General features: G+C 42.0%; 1 protein-coding gene across 3 annotated transcripts in view; it reads left to right on the top strand.

Moving 5' to 3' along the window:
• Positions 1-25,967, top strand: part of LOC143172411 (urea transporter 2-like) — a 310,208-nt gene that overhangs the window by 233,533 nt on the left and 50,708 nt on the right. The window contains exon 1 of one of the 3 annotated variants that reach the window (XM_076361848.1): positions 5,771-5,855. The exons of the other annotated variants lie outside the window; for them this stretch is intronic. The gene's annotated coding sequence lies outside the window, so the exon portion shown is untranslated. Of the gene's footprint in view, positions 1-5,770; positions 5,856-25,967 lie in introns of those variants that run through there. 3 annotated transcript variants of the gene reach the window in all.

Below are 25,967 nucleotides of genomic sequence, written 5' to 3'. Positions count from 1 at the left end.
CGATGCAGTTGTCTGCCCACAGGGGAGGTTTTCCAATCCCAGGTAGTTGTGGACTGGCTTGTGCCCTGCAATGTGGAAGCTTAACATCCTCTCTAAGAGAGAAAATGTCCCAGATCCTCACCCAAGCTGGCTTGGGCTGCACAATTGCTTTGAATCCATGGGGTTTGTGTCCAAATTGAGAGCACCTGCTTCAATCCAGCTGCAAATGTTCCCACCGCACATGTAAGCCTCAAACTTCTGCCGTCTGCTGGGTGGAGCAAATAATGCATTGCACACAATGACACATTGCTGTCACTCTTGGCTTCAGTTTATTTTTCTGATTTCTGATGGCCATGAGCTACACATTGGTGGTGAGCCCTGTTGTACACTGCTGTAGGTCTTTCCAACTTATTGGCAGCGATAGCTTGAATTTCACAGGTTAATCTTGTGCTAGGTACAATAAATCCATTACATACATTTGAAAATGTGCTGTCTTCTCACTGCATCGCCTTCCCCTGTTCCCCTGACTATAAGAAAACAGCTAATCCTAAGTTCCTACAAGAAATCACAATAAAAGCAAAAGACCCCAAACTTTCTCAAACCTCATAGAAGACTCAGGCCCCAGTTTTAGCTCACTTTTGGGGATAAAAGTGAGGGAAAAGGAATATTTTCTCCTTTCTAGTATATCTAATCCACAGCGGAGATGCCATCACAGAATTTGCTTGTATTATTTTTCAGTGTGGACATCAGATTCATCTCCTGAAGTTCATTATGGCATCCTAGCAAAGCGAATGTCCCTGCTGTTTCTGAAAATCAATGACACCGCCATTAAAATATGTAATAGAAAATAGCATCAAGGAACCTGCAGACTTGGCAGCACTGCCAGTGCTGTACAGAGCCCCAAAAGCTAACAATGGCCACGGCTTTGAAATACTGCTGATTCCTCCATTTCCCATTTCCCCCCGTCCCAGTGGTGTCATTTGGAAATACATTACAGCTGAAAGACTTTGGGATGTTTTAATTACATGTGACTAAAACTTGCTGTTGTTAGAATTAGTGCGCCTATGTTTACGATTTATAGGTCTCCGTTTCGACACTAGTGAGGTCATAAATAACATGAAATGGGCCCTTTAGTATTAGAAAATTCAGCGCTCCTCTCTAAGCCTTGACACACACACACACACTCTGAAACCCTCATACGGTTTGTGGCGAGCATGGTATGAAATACAACACGACGGCACAGGGTGGGGGATAGGAGCATGGTAATAAATAATTTATCTGCAGAGTATGAACGTTGAACCTTTGGGAAGGACTTCCCATTGTTTCACTGAGGTGGGAGGGCTCACCGCACTGTGGGTTGATGTGGATGCTTAATGAGTGATTATTTCTGTAGCGCATGGACTCCACTTGCACCTATATCTCAGAGAAGCGTGTTACAGGGACCTCCTATTTCAAATGTGCTGATGTTGACGGTATATTGGATGAGGCAGCAGGCATGTGGTATGGGGTCACGCAAGGTAATGGAGAACTGGCTCCGGGGCTCTTTTCCTGACTTGCATCCCTCTGGCAAAGGGGCTTGGGAAAAAAAAATAATGAAAGCTTATTCTTCAAATCACTGAAGTCTGGGAAGGATTTCACACGACAGGTAGTCTTCAGTGCTGGAGTACCCACGTCACCCCCAAAGTCAGCTGATCTATAGGGCAGGATGGGAAAAAAGCCTTACCTAGCTCAGGATAGAGATACGTGAGCTGTGTCTCAGGCATGATTTTATCTCTGCAGACAGGTGGTCTGGGATTACTGTCAGGAAAATGCTTTCCGATCTTTCCATTACAGGCACTAGAGAAAGGCAAAATTTTGACATGAGAAGAGTAACACTGAGAATGTACACCTTCAAAAATAATTACGTGAATTTTGCATTTTTTATGTTTTTAGGGGAGATGATAAACAGTTCGTATTCTGACTCTTGCTGTTCTGTCATTTGTTACCTAAGTAATTTCTGCATGTGGAAGTCTATGTGGTTCTTGAGAAACTCACTTTAACAATTTAGTGTTTAGAATTCAAACTTTAAATGGACATTTTTATCTTGACACACAGCTTTTCCAAGCTATTGTTTCTGTTCACCAGTAAGCATGAGTTTGAGAATAAGGTGTGAGAACCTAAGTAATGAATCCAGCATTTTATTTTACTGTTTGTAATATTTTCTATTATTTTCTAGAATAGTTGGTACATTTGCTCATTATAAAAAAAGGGCTCCTATTAAAACAACAATGAAATAAAGACAAAAAGACACTCATGAATGTTCCACTTGCAAGAGGGAATAATAATTTAGCTTGTAGGGCTGAACAGGTGACTGCAAAAGAACTGGTTTTGACACAAATTAGTCTCAGAGCAGCCAAAAATTTGAGGCACAGGGCTAACTCAGACAGGGATATCCAAGGAGATGCAGTCTCTTGTTGTACTGCTTTTGTAGAAAATATGGACTGTTCAGGAAAATGGCAAACCCAAAAATACTGCAGCCAAAAAAAAGCAAGCGATACCAGAGATGTTTGTCTTGTCCTGTTCCCATTCTCTTGGAAAGGCCAGGATATCTGGTTCTCTTATATCTTCCCTATTCCTTTTTGCTCCCTTCATGGTGAAACCTATATCGGGGCAGTCTCTGAACAAGCTGCAGTGTGAAATAGTAGATGATAGAGGAAAATAAAAGCATAAGGGAACAGAAAAAACATCATGAAAGCACATTCTAGTCTCAATGTTTCTGGAGTTCTGCATATGGTTTGGAAGGAAAAGACCATTTTTTTCTGCAGAAAGCAAGCATCATAACCTCAATAATCATTGACAACAAAAAAAGGTTAAAAATATGCTGCATAGCCCTCAAGTACATGTTTGAACCTATTTGCAACACACGATACATAACACTATACATCCATTAGCATCAGCTTGTAGTAAATCCTGCTGTGTAATGTTCATAGAATCATAGTCATAGAATAGTTTGGGTTGGAAGACACCTCTAAAGGTCATCTAGTCCAACCCCCCTGCCATGGGCAGGGACATCTTCAACTAGATCAGGTTGCTCAGAGCCCTGTCCAACCTGACCTGGAATGTTTCCAAGGATGGGGCATCTACAGCCTGGGGCAGCCTGTTCCAGTGTTTCACCACCCTCAGCATAAAAAAATTTCTTCCTTATATCTAGTCTAAATCTACCCCCCCCTTTAGTTTAAAGCCATTCCCCCTTGTCCTATTGCAACAGGCCCTACTAAAAGGTTTGCAGCCATCTTTTTTATAAGCCCCCTTGAAGTACTGATAAGCTGCAATAAGGTCTCCCCGAAGCCTTCTCTTCTCTAGGCTGAACAATCCCAACTCTCTCAGCCTTTCTTCATAGCAGAGGTGTTCCATCCCCCTGATCATTTTCGTGACCCTCCTCTGGACCCGCTCCAACAGGTCTGTGTCTTTCTTATGCTGAGGGCTCCAGAGCTGGATGCAGTACTCCAGGTGGGGTCTCACCAGAGCAGAGTAGAGGGGCAGAATCCCCTCCCTCGACCTGCTGGCCACGCTGCTTTGGATGCAGCCCAGGATACGATTGGCCTTCTGGGCTGCGAGCGCACGTGGCCGGCTCATGTCCAGCTTCTCATCCAGCAGTATCCCCAAGTCCTTCTCGGCAGGGCTGCTCTCAATCCCTTCATCCCCCAGCCTGTATTGATACCAGGGGTTGCCCCGACCCAGGTGCAGGGCCTTGCACTTGGCCTTGTGGTTCACATGGGCCCACTTCTCGAGCTTGTCCAGGTCCCTCTGGATGGCATTCTGTCCCTCAGGCGTGTCAACCGCACCACTCAGCTTGGTGTCGTCTGCATGTTTTACTGACCCTTGAAAATTTAGACTATGTCCCACAGCTCTTTCCTTGGCCCTAGTCACAGTTTCTTTTTGATACTCCTGTGTGCAATACCCCTATTATCATGATTACAAACTCTGTCTAGAAGGGACCTTTGAGACTGTCTATCTGTATGAGTAATTTTGTCATCTACAATCCAGTCCTACTTGTAGCTTGCACCAGCTGTATTTATTTAAGATTTTCTTTTATAAACTCCTAATAAAAACCCACGGCAGTGTCAAAGAATAGTTTTGCACTATAAAATTGATCCCTGGTGGGATTATAATTTATATTTTTAAACTGAAACCCATTGTCTGAGTCATAAATTTTTTGACTATGGAAATCTGTGCAGTTTTCATGACTGCAGATGTTATTATTGGCTTCACTTTTTCCTTTCTTTTTAATCTCAAAATACTGTATTTTTAAAAAATTAAAATAGCAAGAATAGTACAGAAATGTTCAAAGGTGTCTTTACTCTTAGACGTAATAGTTTACTGAGTTTGTTAAAATACAAGCAAGGGGAAGAGAAAAGATAAACCGCAAGTGGTCTTGGAGAAACTTGACAAGGTCACTGGAAATGTGGACTGAGTTCCCAACTCAGCCACGTACCCCTTGTGTTACCTGAGATAATTCACTTAGCTGTTGGCCAAGGAAGCAGTTAAATAAGTTTTCCATACATGCTCAGGGTCCACAGACTCTAACAGAACTTAAACAAGTATTCACCCACTTCCTGAGATATAAGCTGTTTCCTGAATCAGGAAGTATCTTAGCTCCTTATCTCAACCAGGAATGCAATAACATTGCTTCCTTTTATCCTTTATTTATCTTATTTGTCTGCATGGTAAAGTCCTCAGCAAAGGCCATTTCTTAGACGCATTTGCACAACACCCAAAATATTGGGACCTGTAATATCAGCAATATATTCAGGATAATCAAACATTTCTTGAAGAGGTATGGTAAAAGGGATTTCAGGAGATGTGAAAAATATTATGTTGGCATGAGCTGTGCAGAGGGAGGTTCTTGTTGAAAGGGGAACAGGGATTTGGGGAACAGACAAGAAAACAAAGCACGGTTAGGTGAGGGCAGAATGCAGGCAGAAAGAAAGAAAGAAAGAGGATTACGGATTCAGAATGAACAAATGTACAGACACCCTTGTAAAAGACGGCAGTGGGAGGGTTGAACAGCACCCATTTCAGGTGAAAGCAATAGGGTCTGTAGTGTTCTTTGTGCTTGTGAAAAAAGTGTACTGCCTTTGCTAGGACAAGGTAGCCCATTAAGGCTTCAGTTCATCAAAACCAACTTCCAGCCATGTCTTCCATGCTGCTTCCTAACCTCATTTCTAACACGGCCCCTATCTCCACCACTCTTTTCTTTCCACCTCCATCCCATCTACAAAAACTATTCTGCAGATTTGTGCTGGACCCTCAGACAGTGATTTTTGACTCAGCTGTGACCATCAGACTTGCAACAGTCACAGCTGAAATAATGTCCTAGAGAAAACCCTGGCAATAACACAGGAAGGCATCTGTGTGCGTGAGAAGGCCATGATTCAGAGGGAGTGACAGGCAAACGTACAGTCCAGCTGACTTTATAGACAGTTTTTTACATTAGTAGAGACATAGCACTTGGTAGAAATGTCCAGTTTCTCAGCAAAAACATCCCATGAGGAAGAATCAAAACTTGGGCAAGGTCTCCAGCCGGACTTTGCTGCTGCCAAGGTCGCATGAAAGACACTACCCGAGGCTATGAAAGGTTTCTAAATTTAAAACAGACCCCACTTACCATGGTAGGCAATTGAAACTGTTTATCCACTTTGAACAGACAAAGTTACCTAATCCTTCTATGATTAGAGGCTAGTGAAGTGAAGTTAATTCTGATTCTGCAGGTGCTGCTGCCTTTGATGGAAGCAGCTCATCTCGAGGAATGGCCTGCTGGTGTGATGGCGAAACAAATAGTTTTGTCCTTTTGAGCTAAGGGAAAAAAATTTACTATTGATTTTGGCTTAAGAGTGGTAAGTGCTTTCTTTACGATTCTCATCATGGCTAGAGAGCTATTATTTTGGGCATTAGCCTCACATACCTTGCTGTGGAAGACTGTCGCAATACAGCATCTTGCAGGAATTTACTGAGGGGATCTCCAGGTCTCTCCAGTTCTTGGTTTTCTAGCCGGGAAAAAAGGGCTGAGTATATGAAACAGCCTCTCTACTGGTATAGAGTTTAATAGGCTCAAGAGCCTACAGATATTGATTATTTTGGGAGAAAGGTCAAGAGAACACAAGAGCCTTGCTGTTTTTCTACCGACGACTGGAGGTTTGGTTTATCATGAAAGACCACACAACTATTGTCTAAACTCCCCTTTAAAGCCAACAGCCTCGCAGGGCTTTCAGGCTGATTACAAAGGGTAACAGTTGTTTTCTAAAGCAGCGTGCAAGTTGAAAAGGAGGGAGGCAGCAAGCCTGGCGAGGCCCTGCAGATTGGCAAGGCTTCTACAATAGTGCTCCAGTCAGCAGCACCGGGAATATGATCAGAAACGCAGGCGGGGGAGGCGGAAAGGCAGCAGAGGAATTACAATATGGTGCAGCACACTTTGAGGATCAGCGTTGTAAAGACCAGGCCTTGAAAATAGTCCTTCCACTCAGATGGACCCCCCTGCACTTTGCAAAAATGAAGAGTGCTTGAGCAAGTAATAAATCTCCATCTCTTGTGGCCATCGAAGGGCCACAAAGATTTGTGTGTGAATGAAGAGTTCCTGGGGCTGTTTTTTTCTGTGTCATTCTTCTGCATAACTGGAACAAAATCATTTAACTTGCCCTTTTTAGGTGAGTGTAAAATAAAATACTCCCCTTATAGCCATTAGTTACATTAGTTGACTAGAAGGTATGGGGAAATCCTCTATAGAGGAGAGCGGCTCTATACAAGTACAGTATGGCAGATCCTGAGACCACGTCTGAAAACTGGAAGTAGAGCAAGTCAAAAAACTTTTTTTTCCTCAAAACCAGAAGAATTTAAAAAAGAAAAATCCTGGATGTAGGCTTTAAAAAAAATTCATTTGCTTGTGCAGTTTCCAAGAAGATCCAAAAAGAAAATTATCTCAGGTTGATGTTTCTAAACAAAATTATGTTTTCTTTTAAAATGTGGGGGATTTTTGCTGAAAAGAAAAAATGACAGTTTACATTGTACTGTAACACAATATTTCATCTTGTTTTGAAATGATCACTCAAAACAATTTTTTCCTTTTGAATTTCTCACCGGCAAAGTTGTGTGTGTGCATGTACATATAGCTGACATTCTCTTGCCAAAAATTAGGTTTGACAAAACTGTATTTTTTGGCATAAACTCATTCCTCCTGAAATTTCAATAAGCCTTAACTTTAAGAAATAGATATGTTTAAACAGAAGGGAGACTAGAAAACCAAGATATTCTGGGCTAGACGCTGGGATAGCAGAGGCACTGGGTCAGCTGGAGAGCAGAGTAAAAAAATCCATCATCAGAAAGGCTCACTGCTGAAAAGAGCCATTGATAAATTGTGCGTCAGTGAGTATCTTCAGCTATGAACCTTGGTCATGTGTGAATGTCTGGGTGTGGGAGGGTTGTGAATGAGGGATTGTTCATGAAGGCACAATAAATTAATGTTGTTGATGAATTTTTACCACAGAGCACATACAGGCGTGGTTATAACAAAACTTTATAACAAAAGATCGTTATTCCTTTTCCCATGCCCATCTACAAGTGCTTTCCCACCTACCAAGACAAATACCATGGTAAGAAAGGCACTTTCTTTTGCCTAGAAAGTGGCAAGCGCTGCCTACAAGGCTGCTCTGGCCAGTGACTTCCACCTACTGTGAGAAGGCTGCAGTTTTTATATATATATATATATATATATATATATATATATATATATATATATGCAGCTGCATTATCAGGCTGATAATGTCACATGCAGACAGACTATTATTTATGTAACAGGGCTCATCCTAAAATCCAACAGAAAGCCAAATGAAAGCCTCCTGTTCATTGCACTGGTCTCCAAATCAGGCATCCAGCCATGATCAGTGCTTGCTGAAGTTGACAGAGATGCTGCACTAGGCAGTGATTTCACAGCTGGAGGAGCCACTTCAGCATCAGCACCATCAGACAGGAGGTGCTCACGCTGCCTACTCCTAGGCACCAATCCTTGGTGTCCTGAAGAAGCTTCCAGGGGAATCCATTGCTTTTTCCTGTCTACAAAACTTAGCTTGGGATGTATGTAGGTGCTCAACTTTACAGGTCTCAAATGTAAAAGTCACTCTGGCTGGTCACCATACTCACTGGAAGCACTCCAAAGGACAATACCTCTAATCTTAAATCTGATGATTCAGAACCTCTCTTTCACCATTAACTATGGACCAAAATGAACCAAAGATTAACAGCTCAGATGGAGACATCTACCTTTTGGATTTCCAAGTTAGGCAATACAAATTCCCTTAGGTTCCCTCAGTGTGGTACCTAAAGTAGCTTAAGAAAATGATATAAATATCCCACTATAAAGTTAATAAAAATCTGTAGACCAAATAGGGAGAAATGTCTGTCCATAAAATACAGGCAGGGGGGTTAATGTGGTATTTTACAACACAATAGGCAAAGGAGAGGAGGTGATTCTGAAGAAGAAGAATGTAGGAGGATTAGATATTATTCAGCAGTCTGCAATGAGCTTCTTTCTACCTCAGTTCCCCTGCTGCAACATCCTCCCCTCATCCCGTGTGACCATCTTGCTCTCATAACGAAGTCGACAAAGGGCTTGAACAGGCTCATCAGCCTTAGAACTATATGCCTCCTGTCCTGCCAGCTCAGTGGTGTAAGATTGCATCAGCCTGAAATACCTCATAGAAATATTCCATGCAAAGACAGAGGCATTTGTGGAAAAATCTTGATTATCTTCTCTCCTGCTCTTACTAGACAACGCAATACCATCCCATTGGCACTTGCTCATTGGAACATGGCCTGCTCCCCTGAAGGAGAACAGAGCACGGGGCTACAAGTGTCACAGTCCACATCGTAACTGCAAAGGAAGTGAAGTCCTTCCTATCAAGTCACTAGATATTTGTGCACTTCTTACACAAACATACACACACAGACCCATCCAGAGGCATTATCATCACTCAGACAAAGCATCTCCCATCATCCTCTTACTTTCCTAAAGCTTTTCATTATCTTCAATATATTATATGCTAACAAGAGGCTAATTTTTCCTTTACCAAATGTGAGACCGTAATAATAGAATGAAACCTGCTTCCCTGTTGGTACAAGAACACTCTTCCAATGCACAAACAACTTGAGGCTTCAAAACAGGATATTGTAGATATAGTGTCCTACTTGAACATGATTTTCAAACGTGTCTTGCACCCAGTAATTCCTGCGTGGACAGGGCTTGCCATATGCTCACCAGGTTTACAAACCTGACCAGCTTTTGTTGGGGAAATAAATAGGGATTTTGGAGCTTAATTTTCACCTCCCTTTTTCCTAATTGTAGTTTTGACACTTAAGCTATAAAATTATATTGTATTACTAAGCCATTTCATTCAGCTAGCAAAGTATCCAGCTATATGTTCAGCAGGAGTGATCAAGGGGACAGCCTACACAAACATTACATCTACATGACACAGAAAGTACCTTGCGTTATCACAAGACTCCCTGTTGACAACACACGGCTTGTTTCTACAGCCAGTGGCTGAGAGGTAGCATCTACACAGCACCGAAATACCTGGGAAAGGCACAGGTGAGGTTTGGCCATGATGTCAAGCTCATTGCTCAGTTCCTTGTCAATGAGAGGCGATAACCCTGGACCACAGAAAATTGTTAATGAGTTACTTTCCAGAACAGAGCTGCAGCTTAAATAAACCTGTAGTAAGGCTTTCATGTATTTGTAGAAAGTAGCTTATGAGATACATACTCATGAGACACACCGCTGTAAACTTAGCCAACGGAGTAGTTTTCAACATGTGATCTCTAGGGCATACAGGAACTACGCCTAAGGAGGTGGCAAAAGAAAAGCTAACCAAGGAAACAAAACTTGTAGTCAGAAGCTTAACTTTGCAAGATAGCAATCCACATCTTCACTGAAAAAAAAAGTAAGATGGAAAAAGTTGAATATCGCTGGCAAATTCAGCAAAACCAACTCAAGAATGACTATTTGCTTTCATCAAGCATAAGGATGATGCTCTTGTGGAGCTACTCCACAAGAAACCATGGGAACCACCTACACTATGTCCTTAGGAACTACAGATAAGATTCCTGTTCATGCTCACAGGCATAAATGCGTGTACAGCAATGCAGTAACAGTGAATTAGACCCACCGTAGCTTGGTGGACATGCAAGGAAGCATTCATTGTTCCAGGCTGATGCTGCACCAGCATATATGCACTTCAGAAGGCATTTCATTCAAGTCTACCAGGTTGTCCAGGAGAGGCCTCAAAGAGTTCAGCTGTGCAAACCTCCATTCAGCATAGAAAGTAAAATAAACATATTTTTATAAAAAAATGTGGACTTACCTGACCAGAGTTTTCAGGTTGGGGCTCTTCTACTCTGGGTCCTGGCAGTGTTCTCGTTCTCTACACTTTATAGTGCTATGGAGGAAAGCCAAATTCTGAATTCAGCTGCTAAAAGGAAAGCTGAGCTTTGGGGCACACACTAAGGCGGTAAGCGTGGTTGGAAGTGTGACTCTACCTTTTTAATCTCTATGAACACGGGCCATGGTCAAGCTTTGCAAAAGAGTGTAGAGTAGTCTATGCAGGGAGCTGGCAGGGGTTGTTTATTGGGTCCACAGGCTTTTGAGTAATGGAGCAAGGTGTTACATGATAGATTTTTAAATTGTGTTCTGCTGATGTCAGAAATTTTTATAATTTTATTATTTTTGAAGACTGCTAAAGCACTTGCTATGCCGGTTAGGATGTTATTATTCATTCCGAGGCTGTAAGTGATGTCTTCGGCTGGTCTTCTTGCATAAAACTGTATCTCAGCCAAGAATCATAAGGATGTGTAAGTAAAAAGGGAGAAAACTGCACTGGAACTATATAAACACCTATTTAAAAATTACATTGTTAAAATAACAAAAATACAGGACCAAATTCAGTTCTAGCAGTGTGTACGTATCTCTACTGATATCAATGAAATTGAGGCCATTAACACCAGCAGAACATGTGATCTACAGCTATAAGTTCTGGTCACACCAGAACAGTTCCAGGAGGCAAATGTTTTACTTGGTAAAAGAATATGTGGTGCCTGATTACGCATCCAAATTCAAAACATGAGATGGCCATATCCGTTATATGTAAGTTTGCAAGGCATCCACAGAGTATTCAAATATATAATTCACAAAAATGAACATTATCCAACAAACAGGTACTCAATACTACTCAAAAACAACCCAACAGATTAATTTACAAAGATTGCATTTCTTTGTCACTTTCTTGACCTTTAAAGTAAAGCCTAATTCCAATTAGTTCAGTTATAAAGTCCATAACTCTTGTAGGTACTGCAGTGTGCAACACATTATCATTTTACAATGTTCTCCCTGATTTGCAGCACAAAACATGCACTCCTTATGGGAATTTGTTGGCAGGCATTTAGGGCAGCTGGAAGTGATCATGAAGTGCAATTACTGTCTGTGCATATCCACATCTGGAAAACAGTTCTTTGCAGATTTTAAAATAGCCCTAATGAAGAATGGAACCTTGTACTTGAATAGATGGAAAGGGTGAAGGGGTCTCAACGCCAAATTTGTTAGAGAGCTAGAATGAAAAGAACACACTGTACAGAAATAGAAAATAATTAACGGAAAATTAATTATTGTCAGATATGCTTGCAATCATTCTTCATGGAGGGAGAAATATCATTCTTGGGCAGGGGTGAAGGGAAGTTCTCCATTAAATAAAATATTTAACATTTGCCATTAAAGATTTAACAGCGATGATATTGGCTGAGTGAAGTATGTTAGGTGATATTATCTTTAACACGTAATCTCACGAAGTCTCGTGGCCAGGGAGACACCGGTTGGTGTGAGACATGCTAAGAGGTTTACTGAAAAAGGTCTAGGGGCAAAATGGAGGCAACCCAAGAAATACCAGCATTATCGTTAAGAGGTTGGAACAATGGGTTCCTTATGATGGGAGCTGCTGCATGACGTGCTGGGTCCAGCCCCTTCATTGCCTTGGAGAATCTCCTGTGTGTACATTCAAATAAACTTCACAGTATTTATTACTACGTCTCTCTGATCTTGGCCAGACTGGCCACATTTCTAGTCCCTTTAGGATGATGGAGAGCTGAAGATGATCACTTCGTAACATGCTGCAGGTGTCTGTAAATTAACGTGCACAAGAACCTTCGTCTGGAAATGTCCCCATATTTTAGTTCCCCGTACAGCCGCGCTGGGCTCAATTATTCTCACAGTATTGATGTCCTTCAACTTGAGCTCAAAGCAGCGGATGCTGCTGCTCCTCAGCACCTCCAAAAATTGGGCAAATTAAAGTACACAAAGCAGAACACACAGTAATTAAGACACACATTTCCCACATTTAAATGTATTCCAAAATCTCTTTAAAATTGGTTTAATTTTTAATCTTAGTTTATGGAACTACCTAAAGCTTTCTCTTTTGCTCCTCCCTCGAACAAGTAATCCCTTTTTCTCCTTTATGCGATCAATACTCAGGTTTTAATCCTTCCCCCTGCATCGTTTGGGATGAGGCATAATGCTGTCGCTCTGCCCACTCGCAGTCGTTACAGATCGCAGAGCAGCGCGCTCTTTCCGCAGTCTCGCATGCGGGAAATCATCCCACCAGATGAAATCTGCCGTAAAGTTTCTCTGCATTCCCCCCTCCCCATGTTTAGTTATTGATGCTGCCAAATAGCTTCTGCTTTCTGCCCTGCAGGTAGGCGCACCATTTTGTCCGAGCCTAATAAGCTGGATGTGCAATTTGCAAAATTTCTTTTGACTCCTTCCAGTTGAAACAATCTTTAACGAATGCACTTGGGCACTTCAGGTTCCCCACTTTTTTCTTGGAAGACCTGTCTAAATCACTGAGTTTCCCTCATTTCAACAGAAGCTGGATCGCGTCCTGTGTGAGCATTTCTATACTTAGAATATTAATTACCTTTCACGGACCTAAGCTAAACTATACAAGTACTTAACACAAATATAAACAGACCTCTACCAATATAAAAGATCATAATGACAAAGATTTTGCAACCATGCTAAGAGGTTTCCTTTTTTCTCCCTGAGGGAGGAAAACTAAAGCAACAAAAGCTTTGAGGGGGGGTGGCAAAAAAGTGAAGGCTAGCGAAGCCAGAATGGCTCAGGCAGGAATAGTGAATTTCTGTCATCTCGAACTAATCTTGCTACCCACACAGGAGCAGGCCAGCCAGGTCACCGCGCAGGATGCTATGTTCGCTACGTTACAAGCGCACGCCAAGGCCAACATGCTGCCCAGAGCAGGGACTGCCCCCAGATTTCCTCACCGGCTGCAACCTCCAGCTGGCTTTTCTGCACGGTGGGGCAAAAAGGAAAAGCATAAGCTGTTTCTCCGGCAGGTTGTGATTTTATTCATCACCCTCAGCCTGCAGGGTCAGCTCACCTCGGTGTTCTGGAGGCATGGGCAGGACCTTGCTTGTAAAGCAGAGCACGCTTCGGCAGCGCTGGGCAGCGGGTGTTTCTGCCGGAGCGGCTCTCCAAGATACTCTTCGTGCAGCCAGATTTCATTAGAACAAAGCCAACGCTAATGCGAGGCTAGGCCCCTCTAATGATGTTTTATTATGAGTAAACACTGGGTTAAGCACAGCTGTATTAAGTGGATTTTTTTATTCTTTAGTTGGGAAGAAAACATTGGGAGCATCTGTCCCTACATTAGCATCACAGCAATCATGAAGTTTCACCCAGTAATTCCTGCAGAAAGCTAGTAATTTCTGGTAGAAGCTGAGGGATCTCAGGGAACGGTTTGAGGGTTTTGCTTGCAATGCTCCTGCAATCATCTATTGTCCCGGGAATCTCTGCCATGAAATGACCCAGCCGGCTTCCCCGGGCTTTGCATGCACAGGGCACCCTCGCCTGCTCCACTAGCTCCAGGGGGCCCAGGAGGGAGAACAACTAAAATCTCCGTTCATGGTCTGCCGGGTAAAGTTTGCTCTCAGGTACATCTCAGGCAAAGGAACATTATTATTATTATTATTATTATTATTATTATTATTATTATTACTACTACTACTACTACTACTACTACTACTACTACTACTACTGTTCTTTTTTGTCATAGCAGGACCTAGAGACAGCCAACAGATGCCAAAATGAAAAGCATCTCCCTTGTAGCATTCACAATATAAAAATATAGAAAATTATAAGCAAAGTATTACTGTCAATAGTGCCATGCTTGCATTTTCTCTGGAAGTAGCTTTACATTAGAAAATTGGTGTTTTAGTGAAGTCTAATTTGTATATAACATTAGCTTCTTTTCCACAGAGATTTTTTTATTATTTTTATACTAGAAAGACTACATTCACAAAAACCCAAATATTTTTGGCTAAAGAAGTGTCGTGAAGGCCTCGGGGGTGAATTCTGCTGCCTGCAGTCCCATTCTCACCTGGAAGCTGGACTCACCAGCAAGACTACATCTCCCCTAACACTTGACTGTCTGAGATTTCCTAAATGTTCAGCTTTCCTTCAATAAGAAAAGAAACCATGATGTATTACGGAAGGTTTAGCAGCAAACTCCAGTTTCCCTGTGGAACAATATTCAAAATATTTTGGGGACTGAATTCATTTAAAGTGAGATGTTAGATGGAAAATCATAATAAAACTGAAATCCTGCTTCTGCACCCCCACCCCGGAAAATTATGCAGAAAGAAATTTCTGTCCAGAGTTAGTTTTCCCACTTCTCAGATGGAAAGAAAAACATAGGGAAAGTAGATGCATTTTCCAATAAATACATACTGAGCCTGTGACAAGGTATAAACTCAACATCAACACATCATTCCTAGCACTACACAGATTTCTCTCTGCTGGAAGCAGGAGTACAATTACACATAGGCCTCCAGACAGCTGGCCTGCAGTAGGAATTTTTCAACACTTTGAATTTGAGATAGATGAGAAAAAGAAAAAGCATCTATGCCACAAACCTGGTGGGAGAAGTTTTGCCTATGGGAGATGATGAATATTCAAATCGCAGCTCCCATGAAATACCATAGCACCTTAGTCAAATAGACTTTGAAACAAAATCGTTCCTCAACCGTTTTGGGTCTGGTCCACAATTCAAAGTATTTCAGGTCAAAACAACAAAAATAAAATGTACAATTTAATTTTTCCCTAATTAACACAATACTTGAGCAAATAATTATTTTTTTCTCAAATCCCTCTCTTTCCCAAAGCCAATGTTCAGTGCAATTTGCATTCTCTGTCTTCATCTTCCAAACAAGGATCTTTAGCCATATGCAGGTTAAAAGATTTGCCCAAGGGCCTCCCTCATGCCATTAATCCTAATTAAGTATCTCACACGTGCTCACACTGTCTCCCCTCTCCTGTCCTGTGGCAGTGAGTCCCATAGTTTATCCTTGCACTGATAAAGACTCGCACTAACAAATACAGCCTGACAAATGCTTGAGGAGAAAATTATTTATTGTACCAAATACTTTGCCTTCTTGTACAGAAGGTGTAAACACTAATAAATTGGCAGTCATGAAACTAATGATGACTGTAAATCACTGAGGTACTTAACTCCTTCTACCAAATGTATCCTGAACAATAAATAAAAAGAAAATTTATTTGGAGATAAGGAAGACCTCATAAAAATAGTAAATTAAATTAGGGACCTCAGGGGAGTCTGGAACAAATATATCAGTAGGTCCATGTGATAAGCAGTAGTTGATAAGAGAATTACTCCCAGTCTTTCGTGGTGGTCCCCAGCGCACAATGACCAGCATTTCTCATGAGTCACACAGCGAAAGTATTCAAACACGTAAAGAAAAACAACATTGCATATTAAGCCCATTTTAGGTCCTGGCCAGGGATCTAGTGCAGTGTATGAACTAGATCAGGGGTAACAATCAAAAGCCATGGGCTAATTACAAGTGTAAAAGATAAAAGCTCTCAGGTAGGGAATAAGCCTCTCCTAATAATAAGAGTAATAGCACTTTGCATATTCAAAGGCACCTTGAGAAGTGGGAAGAGGGTCTGTGTTGGTACCCACATTTTGCAAATGGAGAAAATAAGACCCTGAGGCCCATTTTCATTTCAACGAATTTCCAGTTGCTCAAACACTTCTGCTGTGGCTGGGTTCTCTTAAGCCAAGAGCACCTGAAAGACCCCTCAGTTGTAATTCACATCGTATGTCACCCAATTTCCCCTCCAGACAGTAATTCAGTGGCAAAGGAAAGGTGTGGACCCCAGCCATGACTACTGCCAGCTTGGAGGTCTTTCACCCTTGTCCCTGCGTCTGTCCTTCTTGAGGACCAAATCCTGCTCTGGCTCATTGGGGAAGGAGACCTCGCAGGGCCATTGCACACAGGCAGCTCTGACAGCCCAAGGAAAGCGGACCCTTGCAGAAGGAAACTCATTTTCCTGGGCCTCTGGGACTATTTCTTTCTCTCCATGAAGGGATGGGAGAGTGGTGTCAAGGGACTTCAGATGCAGCCCCTCAAACACTATGAAGCAGCCAAGGAGTCCAGCCAAAGCTACGCAACTTTCCCCAAATGCAGCCCCTTCCTAATTCCGCTTTCGAAGTGATTTGCCTACAGTATCTCTGGCTTCCTTCTCCCCACCTGCCACTCAGTCAGAGCTAAATGTCAAATGTCTTTGCCATCAGCCATGCCAGGCATGCTATAAAAAGCAGCTGTCTTCCTGACAAACTGTGCTCTCTGAAAATCCTGTCTTCAACTTTACTGTAATTTGCAGTCTTCCTTTAATTTTATTTTTAACACCCTCTCTCCCCAGTGGTCTGTTTGTCTCCCTGGGATGCCTCTGTGACAAGGGCATCCCAAAGGAGCATGCTCTACTCCACAACGCCCTTCAGGAGCAAAGACAGGTGGGAATATCTGAATCTCTGCAGGCCCAGGGATAAACCGAGCACTACAGTCATCCCATGGTCTGCTTAAATCATGCTGGGAGGGAGATGCTCACAGGGGGACTCCGCAGTGACAGGTCCCATCACCACCACACTCCATACAAGTTGAGGCATGGCCTAAGGCATCCTCACACCCTGCCTTTCCCTGTGGGCACTAACACCATGAGCAGGCAGCACAAGTCAGAGCAGGTTTGGAGTTGCCCACAGTGACTTTGGGGACCCCTCTAAAGAGAGCTGAGAAGGGTTTACCCAAGCACGGTCATCTAGCTTTGTACCTGCAACACAGTCCTCTCCTGCACATGGGCTTGTTTCTCATTTGATGCTGAGGCTTGGGGGCAGACAAATGCTGGGGTTGAAAGACTGAGCAAAAAAAAAAGCTGTTGACTTTCTGACAGAACATTGCATATTCTGTACTGTTTTCCAGAGAAGTAACATTGTGGGGATTTATAATGCATCTGCCTATTTCCAAAATCACTTGGTTGAAAAAGGATTTTTTTTTTACAGCAAAAGGGTAGGTTTTCTCCTCCCTTTCCCACTGGAAAAAGTTTCCAGCTGGCTACACTGGGGCCGCTCAGCATTTCATCTCCCTCCCCCCACCGCAGAGAGGTACAGCCAGATCTCAGCCGGCCCATCACCCCCAGCTCAGGCACTGCCAGTGCATGCACTCCCCCCGAATTGCTGCTGTTTCTGGATTTAGCACCCTTCAACCTGCATCTTGCTGAACCATCAGGAGCTGAGGCAGGAAAGAAAAGTGCTTTTTTTTTGCATGGAGTTGGCCCGGGATCCCACCACTGTTCCTCCCTTCTCCTCCTGTAATTACCCGGTCCCGTTTTCATCCCCACACAATCTTCACCAGTGAGTCACCTGTGATGTCTCCTGCAAGACATCGCTGTCAGCACCAGTGAATTTTGCAGCAAACGTGGCATTTTACCTTCCCTTGTGAATCCAGCCCATCCTGCTTGCTTTGAACTTACGGTTCGATTCTGAAGAGGGACTTTTCAGAGAAAATGACCGTATTGACTACCATGCTCATCTGACCCCTATGACATCCACTCTTCTGCGTCGCTGAGCAGGAAAGGTATTTTTAGCCTAGCTGTCAGCCTCACAAATAGTTCAGAATTCAGACTTTGTTCCTCCTGTCTCGCTCGTTGGCACCAATAAAAATTTTGCAACCAGAGGCACGCTCACAGTGTGAAGTGTTAGCCACGAGAGAGTCCAGCCCTTATTCCCCGGGACATATCAGCTCCGCAGTGATACCAAGCAAAACACTGCAAACCTGCCTTTGTTTGCACAAAAGAAGATAGGACTGAAATACAAAGCCGTGTATATAACACACAGACAAAATGGGACTAGCAGTTAAAGGAGTCACTTTTAATTCTTCCTTTACAGAATCATAGAATAGAATAGTTTGGGTTGGAAGGGGACCTCTAAAGGCCATCTAGTCCAACCCCCCTGCAACGAGCAGGGACATCTTCAACTAGATCAGGTCGCTCAGAGCCCCGTCCAACCTGACCTGGAATGTTTCCAGGGATGGGGCATCCACCACCTCTCTGGGCAACCTGGGCCAGTGCTTCACCACCCTCAGCGTAAAACATTTCTTCCTTCTCTCTAGTCTAATACAGGATTAGCTCTGTCAAGTTTCCCAGTGTTTATGCACATAGAAAATGAATTGAAACATCAGGGTGGATCCAACTTAGAAATATTTGATGATGGAGTTTATTTTAAATACTGCTGAGGCAAGTCCATACTTGGCCGACCTGCTTTTAGAGGATTTCTTTCTGATATGAGATATTAAAAGTACACGTGGAGTCAAGAAAATTTACTATATGCTGAGAGTTTGTTATGCCAGACAGGCTTTACCAGTTCATTTCAGCTGTGTCTTTGTCATGTGGCCTTCACCTACTCTCTCTTCTTCCCTGTTAATTCCCACAGTCACTTGCAGAGATTTCATTGGGAAACTAAATTGACTCAGTTAATAATAGAGTGTCGTGATGTGGATGCAAAATTAATCTCATTTAAAACCAAGACCCTGCCCAAAAGCTTGAGAAAGCCCAGTTCAGCAAAGTCTGTAAGCAGATGCTTAAATTCATCCCTATTAAACACAACGCATTAGTGCTTCCCTAAAGATTTTGCAGATTTGGGGCTCCTGCCTGGTTTGTAAATGGTGAGCGGCTTTGATTTTAGTGTGCCAAAGGAGTTTGAAAGCAATTTAATTTTCATAATGAGAATCTTTCCGCCAACAAAAGACAAGTGGTTCTAAGTAGGTCTTTTTGCTGTCTATTTGAATTAGATTAAATGAGATTATAGTATTATTAGCATTATTAGGGTTATTATTAGGAAATTACTATTCACAGCACTTTTATTGTCATATTTTACAATAAGGAAAGCAAATCTATTAAAACGATTGAACATCAATACATAAGCTCTTAATAATCCAATGGTATCAATGAGTTCATCTTTTAGATTCGGTTGCAAAAGTCATCGTTTGCTAGTTAATATCCAATTGTTCATTAAAAGAGATTCTCTGAGACTCAGCAGCTCTCTAATGATGATACATAGTCATTACATTTCAGTCAACCTATTAGTACAGCCATTGAATGGCATTTAGTTGTTGCTATTTTATTATTATAATTGGCAAGTAATAACGATATCATGACCCGGACCATCACATCAGACTTTTATCTTGTCACAAATGTTAAACTACACCAATGAGATGTGGCTAGTACTCAAACTGGGATTTTTAAGGCAGATGTACGTGCTGCATAAAGTAGAGTTGATGGGTACGTTGCATTGCTCATTCTTCCAACTCAGGGCTGAACAGTAAGTCCAGTAGGTCCCAGACAGCATAGTAATAGTATATATCAGAAGAGAAGTAATAGCTGTGCATGTGTTTGCTGTCTATGAACTATTTGTTGGGAAATCTTAAATTTGCAGTTCTCACTCGATGGGTGTAGTCTGATGATGATGGTAGCCATCGCAGGAAAAGTCTGATGTGTAAATGTCTGATGTTAAGCATGCACTTAATCTGAATTCTGAAAATAGCATTTTACCTTCTTCTTGCCCTTTCCCTCATTCTGTTCTCATGCAGCACACCACGGGGGATCATTTCTTTTGGGACAGGGATTGTCAGGGAAAGGAAATACCTGAGCTGTCCTGACTTCATTTGGACAACTTGAATTGGGGGGGTGATCTTTCACAATTACTAAGCATTTTCTGCTCACACTGTAATCAGTGGCAGGACCTTCTTGGACTTCAGCAGTCATGGAGCTGTTCAAAAATAATTGTGAGTTTTCCAGGATATTCCCAGAAACAGTGGGAATCAATTTTCAGTTATTTTAGACTTGGTATTCTCATAGAATTTTGCACCGATTAAACTTTTGCACCTTTGAAAAACTGTAAGCATTCCGATTTTGTGCCTGCATACATCCATTTCATGTACTCACGCTGTCCCTTGCAACAGACAGTGACATATAGAGAAGGTGCAATGACAGCCTGGTTCCACATTCAGATATTCTAGCTTCAGACAACACATATCTCTGATATTGCATCTGGGACTAGATAAGAGGTGTCTCTTTTTTCAACGTAACAACCTCCAGATTAAGTTAAATCAAATGTGAATACAATAGGGATCCTTAGAAATCACTGTGTTTATTCCTGCTTAAAACTAGTCAGGTAGCCTAATAAAGCTCCCGCAACGGTGGTTTCCACAGTTCAAGGAGGATGGTGATTTTGCACCTGCCTCAAAGTTTAGACTATTTAGATCCTATGTTTAAATTGCAGTTGTTGTACACATTTAAGCTGCGATATCACTTTGAGTGGCATGCATGGGCCAAAACCCCCTGTCATCAGTTCAGTTTTGGCTAGAATTTAGATGCAGAGGTTCAGGTTGGCAAAGAGGTTCCTAGGAGAAGGATTTCAGTATACATTTAATATGGAGTACGTGCTTCTGTGCTTTGCTGAACAGGGGTGGATTTAAACACAGAGTTAAATTCTTTGCTGAATGGGTCTTAGCTAAGTGGGAGTAACTGCAGCTAGATAGGGCTAGTTGTGGACATAAGGGAGAAAGAAGTGCACAACTTTGTTTCTTAATTCCTCTGAACTGCTTCAGAACCATTTCTAGAGATTACTTTCCTCCCATTTATCCTGCAGGAGTGCTTACGGCATGATGACTTAAACCATAAAGTACCCCCAGCTCATACAATCCAGCCTTAAACTGGTAGTTTCTATCCTGTCTTTGCAATCCTTTTATTGCCTATTCTGTCTTTGCAAAGGAATAAACAATCCCTTTTTTTTAGAGACATGAGATATCCATTTAATCTACGTGCATGATAGCTGTTGGTAGACAGGAAACATCTGTTCTTCACAAGAGAGATCATCATATGTGTGTGTGTGTGTTGCTGTTTGCGAGCAGCCCCATTGCATTACGCTCCCGGGGGCTGGCTGGAGCACCTTTGGGACCAGTTGTAGGGCAACCCCACTACTGAGGTATTTCCAAAGGAAATACCGACAGCACCTGCAATTCAGAACCAACAGGGTTAGCAGTCTCCTCAACTGTGGCTGGATATTGCGTGCCTGCCCACATCCTTTTCCTCTACCCCATCTCCTTCTTCAGTTTAGCCACTGGTCTGATTCAGGCAGATGAGATGGTCTGGGGTCCTTCTTAGGACCTTCACTGCCTCCCAGGAGTTGTACAGAGGAGGAGCACTGCGGTTCCAATCCCAATGCAGTCCACCCGCAAATCTGCCATTTCTCCAGCTGGTTGCATGATGAAACAATGCGTGATATTACAGTCTGTGCATGAAGGACTGCTATGTGTCAGAAAGGCTCAACCCTGATTTGACACATGAGAAAGCATTTAGGGAGACAAGAGAAGCCAAATGTCTCAAGAAGAAAGATGAAAAACTGTGGGATCTGGCTAATTCCAGAGGCAACACCACTTACATTATTACTCGATGCCAGTAGTTACAAAAATAGTAACTATGCTCCTTAGCCCACAGTGATTCTCTCAAATTGGCTGAGAACAGCCACATCACTAGAAGCAAAATTGTTGCATGTATCTGGAATAAAAACCCTACAAGGAATGCAAGAGATATCACAAGTAGGTCGCTACTCACCCATGTGCATGTCCGGGGGGACAGCGGCATGCATGTGAGCTAGTCGTGTTGATAAGGGTGAGACTGCCTTGCTGGGACAATATTCTGGCAAACAGAAAAAGATCCAAGCTATTGACTGCACAAGATTGCAGTTGGCTTCAGGACTGATGTGGAAGTTGGTATAACATCATCTCAGAGAAGTGATAAAGGTTTGCCATGGCTCATCTACTCCCCTCTGGGAAGAAACAGTTGTCAGTGAGAAACGACCAAGGAAAATGTTTGGATGCTGAGCACGCAACTGCAGAATGAGGTGACACCTATGTAGGAACAGATTTATATAGTCAAAGATCCTGGATTCCCATCACTGAGCTGTCAGGCAAGCAAAGACCAATGCCAAGAATAGAGGATAACTGAGATCCGTGTCCAAGCTATGAAGTTGAATCCAATCCAAGATGCCCTACGGCTGTTTAACTAACTAGGAAAACTTAAACAATCCCCCACAGTCAGTCTCAATCTTCTGCACTCATAATACCTCAACAGTTCCTCTTGCCATGATAAAGGCTGTCAAGAAACAAATCCACAATATCTGCAAGGAAGTTTTTGAGCCAGTCAGTAATCATTTGTATCCATGTCTTCGAACTCAGCAAGAATGTGAGGTGGAAATACGCCATTATATGCACATTCCAGCTGTAAAATATTAAAATCTTCTACAAATGTCATGACCTAACTCATGATTTTGGCAGCTACCACTCTCTCAGGGATCATCTACTTATGTCAGATTCCTTACTTCATTTACGAGACGTGTTTTCAAACAACTGTCACATGCAATTTCCTCTGCACCTGAGATTTTTCTTCCAAGGATGAGCCAACTGCAGTAGCCTGGTGGGGTGGGACACCGACCCCATGTGTACCTCTACTGCAGTCATTTGCAAGAGCGGGACGTATCCTTGAGCGGAGACAGTTCCTATGCCGGCAGCTGTGAGGAGAGCAGGACGGAGGCCATTTGTAGAATTGGATATTGCCTTAAATCTTAGCCTGTTTAGGGGCACTTCTATCCAGTGCTGTCTGGCTTCTGATAATGCCCAAGTTAGTCAGTGTGTACCATCTCTAATAAAAAGAATGGCAATCTGAAGAGCAAAAGCAGGGGAGGACTGAGAAGACCATGGTCAAGTGAAGTGAACATGTCTGATGCACAGCCTTTTTTTATCCACCTTAATATCAAAGGATGCTAGTCTAAGATGGGCCACTGGGGTCATTCATCATAAATCACCCCTCCACAGTTTCACCTGGAGGTGTCTAGCTGCTTCCTGGGTGTTATAAGATTTCTGTCAAAATACCCTTGGGTGGGCTAAGACAATCAATTGTAAACCCCAAAACAAGAAAGCCATTTCTTAAGTAAATTGAGAAAAGTTTTCTTCCAAAACAAACAAAACCCAAACCAAAGAAAAAAAACACCAAAAACCTTCTTGCATATGCACAAACAGCCTTGTTTGTGCTAACAATTCCAGCTTAATGCATCTCCCAGTCAAAAGTGATGTATATATTAGTGCTATCGCATGTAGCAATTAGAAACCCGCTGACAACCTGTTCTTTCTGCTCCTTCCCCCTCCCCAGTATTCAAAAGACTTCGGCTCCTAAAAACACTCACCCTCATATCCCATTCCCCTTCATGTCAGCATCAGCCAAGTTGCCCTCTTCCTTACCTTCTTTAAGTGTTCAAAGGTAATTTTAAAGAACACCTCATTTAGCTTTCATTTTACTGAGATTCAGCCTGCCCATAAATCAGAGCTGAAGGGGAACTGGAGAGGGTCTCAGCTAATCAAAGCTCCAATCTCTAAAATGTTTAAATATAAATCAAAATAGTTGAAGGCTCTCCAAAGCTTCAATTTTCTTTGAAAGCCCTAGTTCTTATTTTTTCTGTGCTTAGCTCTCAATTTCATCCTCATCCCTTGAAGGTATTTTTCTAAGTATTTTTTAGACATTTTCTCCAAGACATTGAGCTGCCTGGTTCAAGAATTATATTAATTTTTGACCTGTGAGTGAGTTACTATTGCTCCCAAGTAGGAGCGTTTTGTCCAAATTAAGGTTTTAGGGTTCAGCTCCTAAATTGAAGTTTACTAATGACTTTAAGGCCAAAAATGTTCCTAGAATCTATTGAAAACATGACTTTGATCATCCATTCCATATTGCAGTCAGTACTACATGCTCCATATGTCAGAAATGATAAAATGTTCTTGCTTCCCTCTTTTGCTTCAGAAGTCTGGAAGTCTGCTAAATTAATCTGCTTACCTGTCTTTACCACATCTTATAGTTCTGGAATGCAATATGGGTTAGGAAAGTTAAGAATATAAGCTTATTTCTCTCTCTTCCTCCATCCCCTCCTTCCTGTGTTAAAGTTATTGCGAGAAAGGAAAAAATTACACATTGTAAAAGACATTTTTATCCTTGGGTTTAATCATTCAAGCATGTGAGTTTACCTAAAGAATTCTCGTTGAAAAGCCAATCCTTTCATTCTTCCCAATACGTGGAGTATCGGTATGTCTTATCGGTGCATTTTGTTTTGCTAAAAAACCCCCAGTCTTTCAGAAACCTTCCCTTGTAAGAAGTAAAAATGGGAAATAGGCGGTGTATGAATATTCAGGCATTTGTCTGGGTGTGTGGTGCACATGCATAAACTTCTGACGCGTGAAAGAGTTTCTGTGCAAAAATACACCAGGTACCTATTAACAGGTGATGTACACAGAGTTTGTATTTTATGTACTTACAGCAGGTACACAAGGTTATGCAAATCGGGATTTAAGAATATGTCTTGTAGCATACCAGAATGACACCTGCCCTATCTAAGACGGCTATTTCAGGGGATATTATGCTCTGGAATGGCTCTTCAGTGAGTGGGGTGACCTTTTCAGGTGTCCCTTCTAGATGCCTGATTTAGGGCAGATGAACCTCAATAAAAATTCTGAGACATGTATGAGGGTCGGTAGATTGTTGGGCAAAATTTTCAGTATAATATGCATTTTTGCTTACTTTTGTCATGAAACAAATTTCTCTAGATGTAAACAGGATTTTGAAACTGGATTGGTTTCAATTGCCTCACACAATAAGAAATTTCTTTGTGAAATGTTTTCATCATTCAGAAAGCACACTTTCTACCAACAAAATATTTGGTAAATCTTTAGCTGCATGTGAGTAAGGCTCTCTCCAAACTCTGTTTTGCCCCTATATAAAATAAGTAAGCAGAATAGCTAGTTCAGACATCCAAGACAGTATCAAACTGAATGGGTCAGTGCTCCCTGGAAGCAACAATTCCTATATAGGAAGAAAAAGGGAAAGGGAAAGGGAAAGGGAAAGGGAAAGGGAAAGGGAAAGAGAAAGAGAAAGAGAAAGAGAAAGAGAAAGAGAAAGAGAAAGAGAAAGAGAAAGAGAAAGAGAAAGAGAAAGAGAAAGAGAAAGAGAAAGAGAAAGAGAAAGAGATACTTCATTCACATATCTCTACATATAATGGAATGAAAATTCCAGGATCCTCAGGCTCACTGACAACCCACTTTACCCTTAGAAGATATTCGCTACAAAGATCTCTTACAATATTTTGCCTAACCTCATAGGTAGCTCTCACTTTTCTCTTTCTGGAGGAAGCAAGCTGGAAAAGGTATCATTTCTCGGTGGCTGTCTTCCTTCTATTTGGGAACAACCTCCCAGAAAATAAGGAAAAAAGTGCTTCTTAGCAAATGAAGTGTTCTGCTTCACATTCTCTTGTCTCTCACGCTATTATCATCCAACGCAAAACTGTGAAAAATCAAAACAGAGAAGCATCAAATAAATTAGTATAGACTTTTTTGAATCTTGCTTTGATTCCCTTCTGAAACAAAATCTCACTAATATTAAGCAACTTCTGTGAAGTGTTAGCACTTGGACAAAGCCGCTTCCACAGGTGAGAAATCATTCAGCTAAG

This window comes from Aptenodytes patagonicus, chromosome Z (assembly GCF_965638725.1).
Source record: "Aptenodytes patagonicus chromosome Z, bAptPat1.pri.cur, whole genome shotgun sequence".
Lineage (NCBI taxonomy): Eukaryota > Metazoa > Chordata > Aves > Sphenisciformes > Spheniscidae > Aptenodytes > Aptenodytes patagonicus.
Note: the sequence above shows the minus strand (reverse complement) of the source record. Positions and strands in the feature narration are given on the sequence as shown.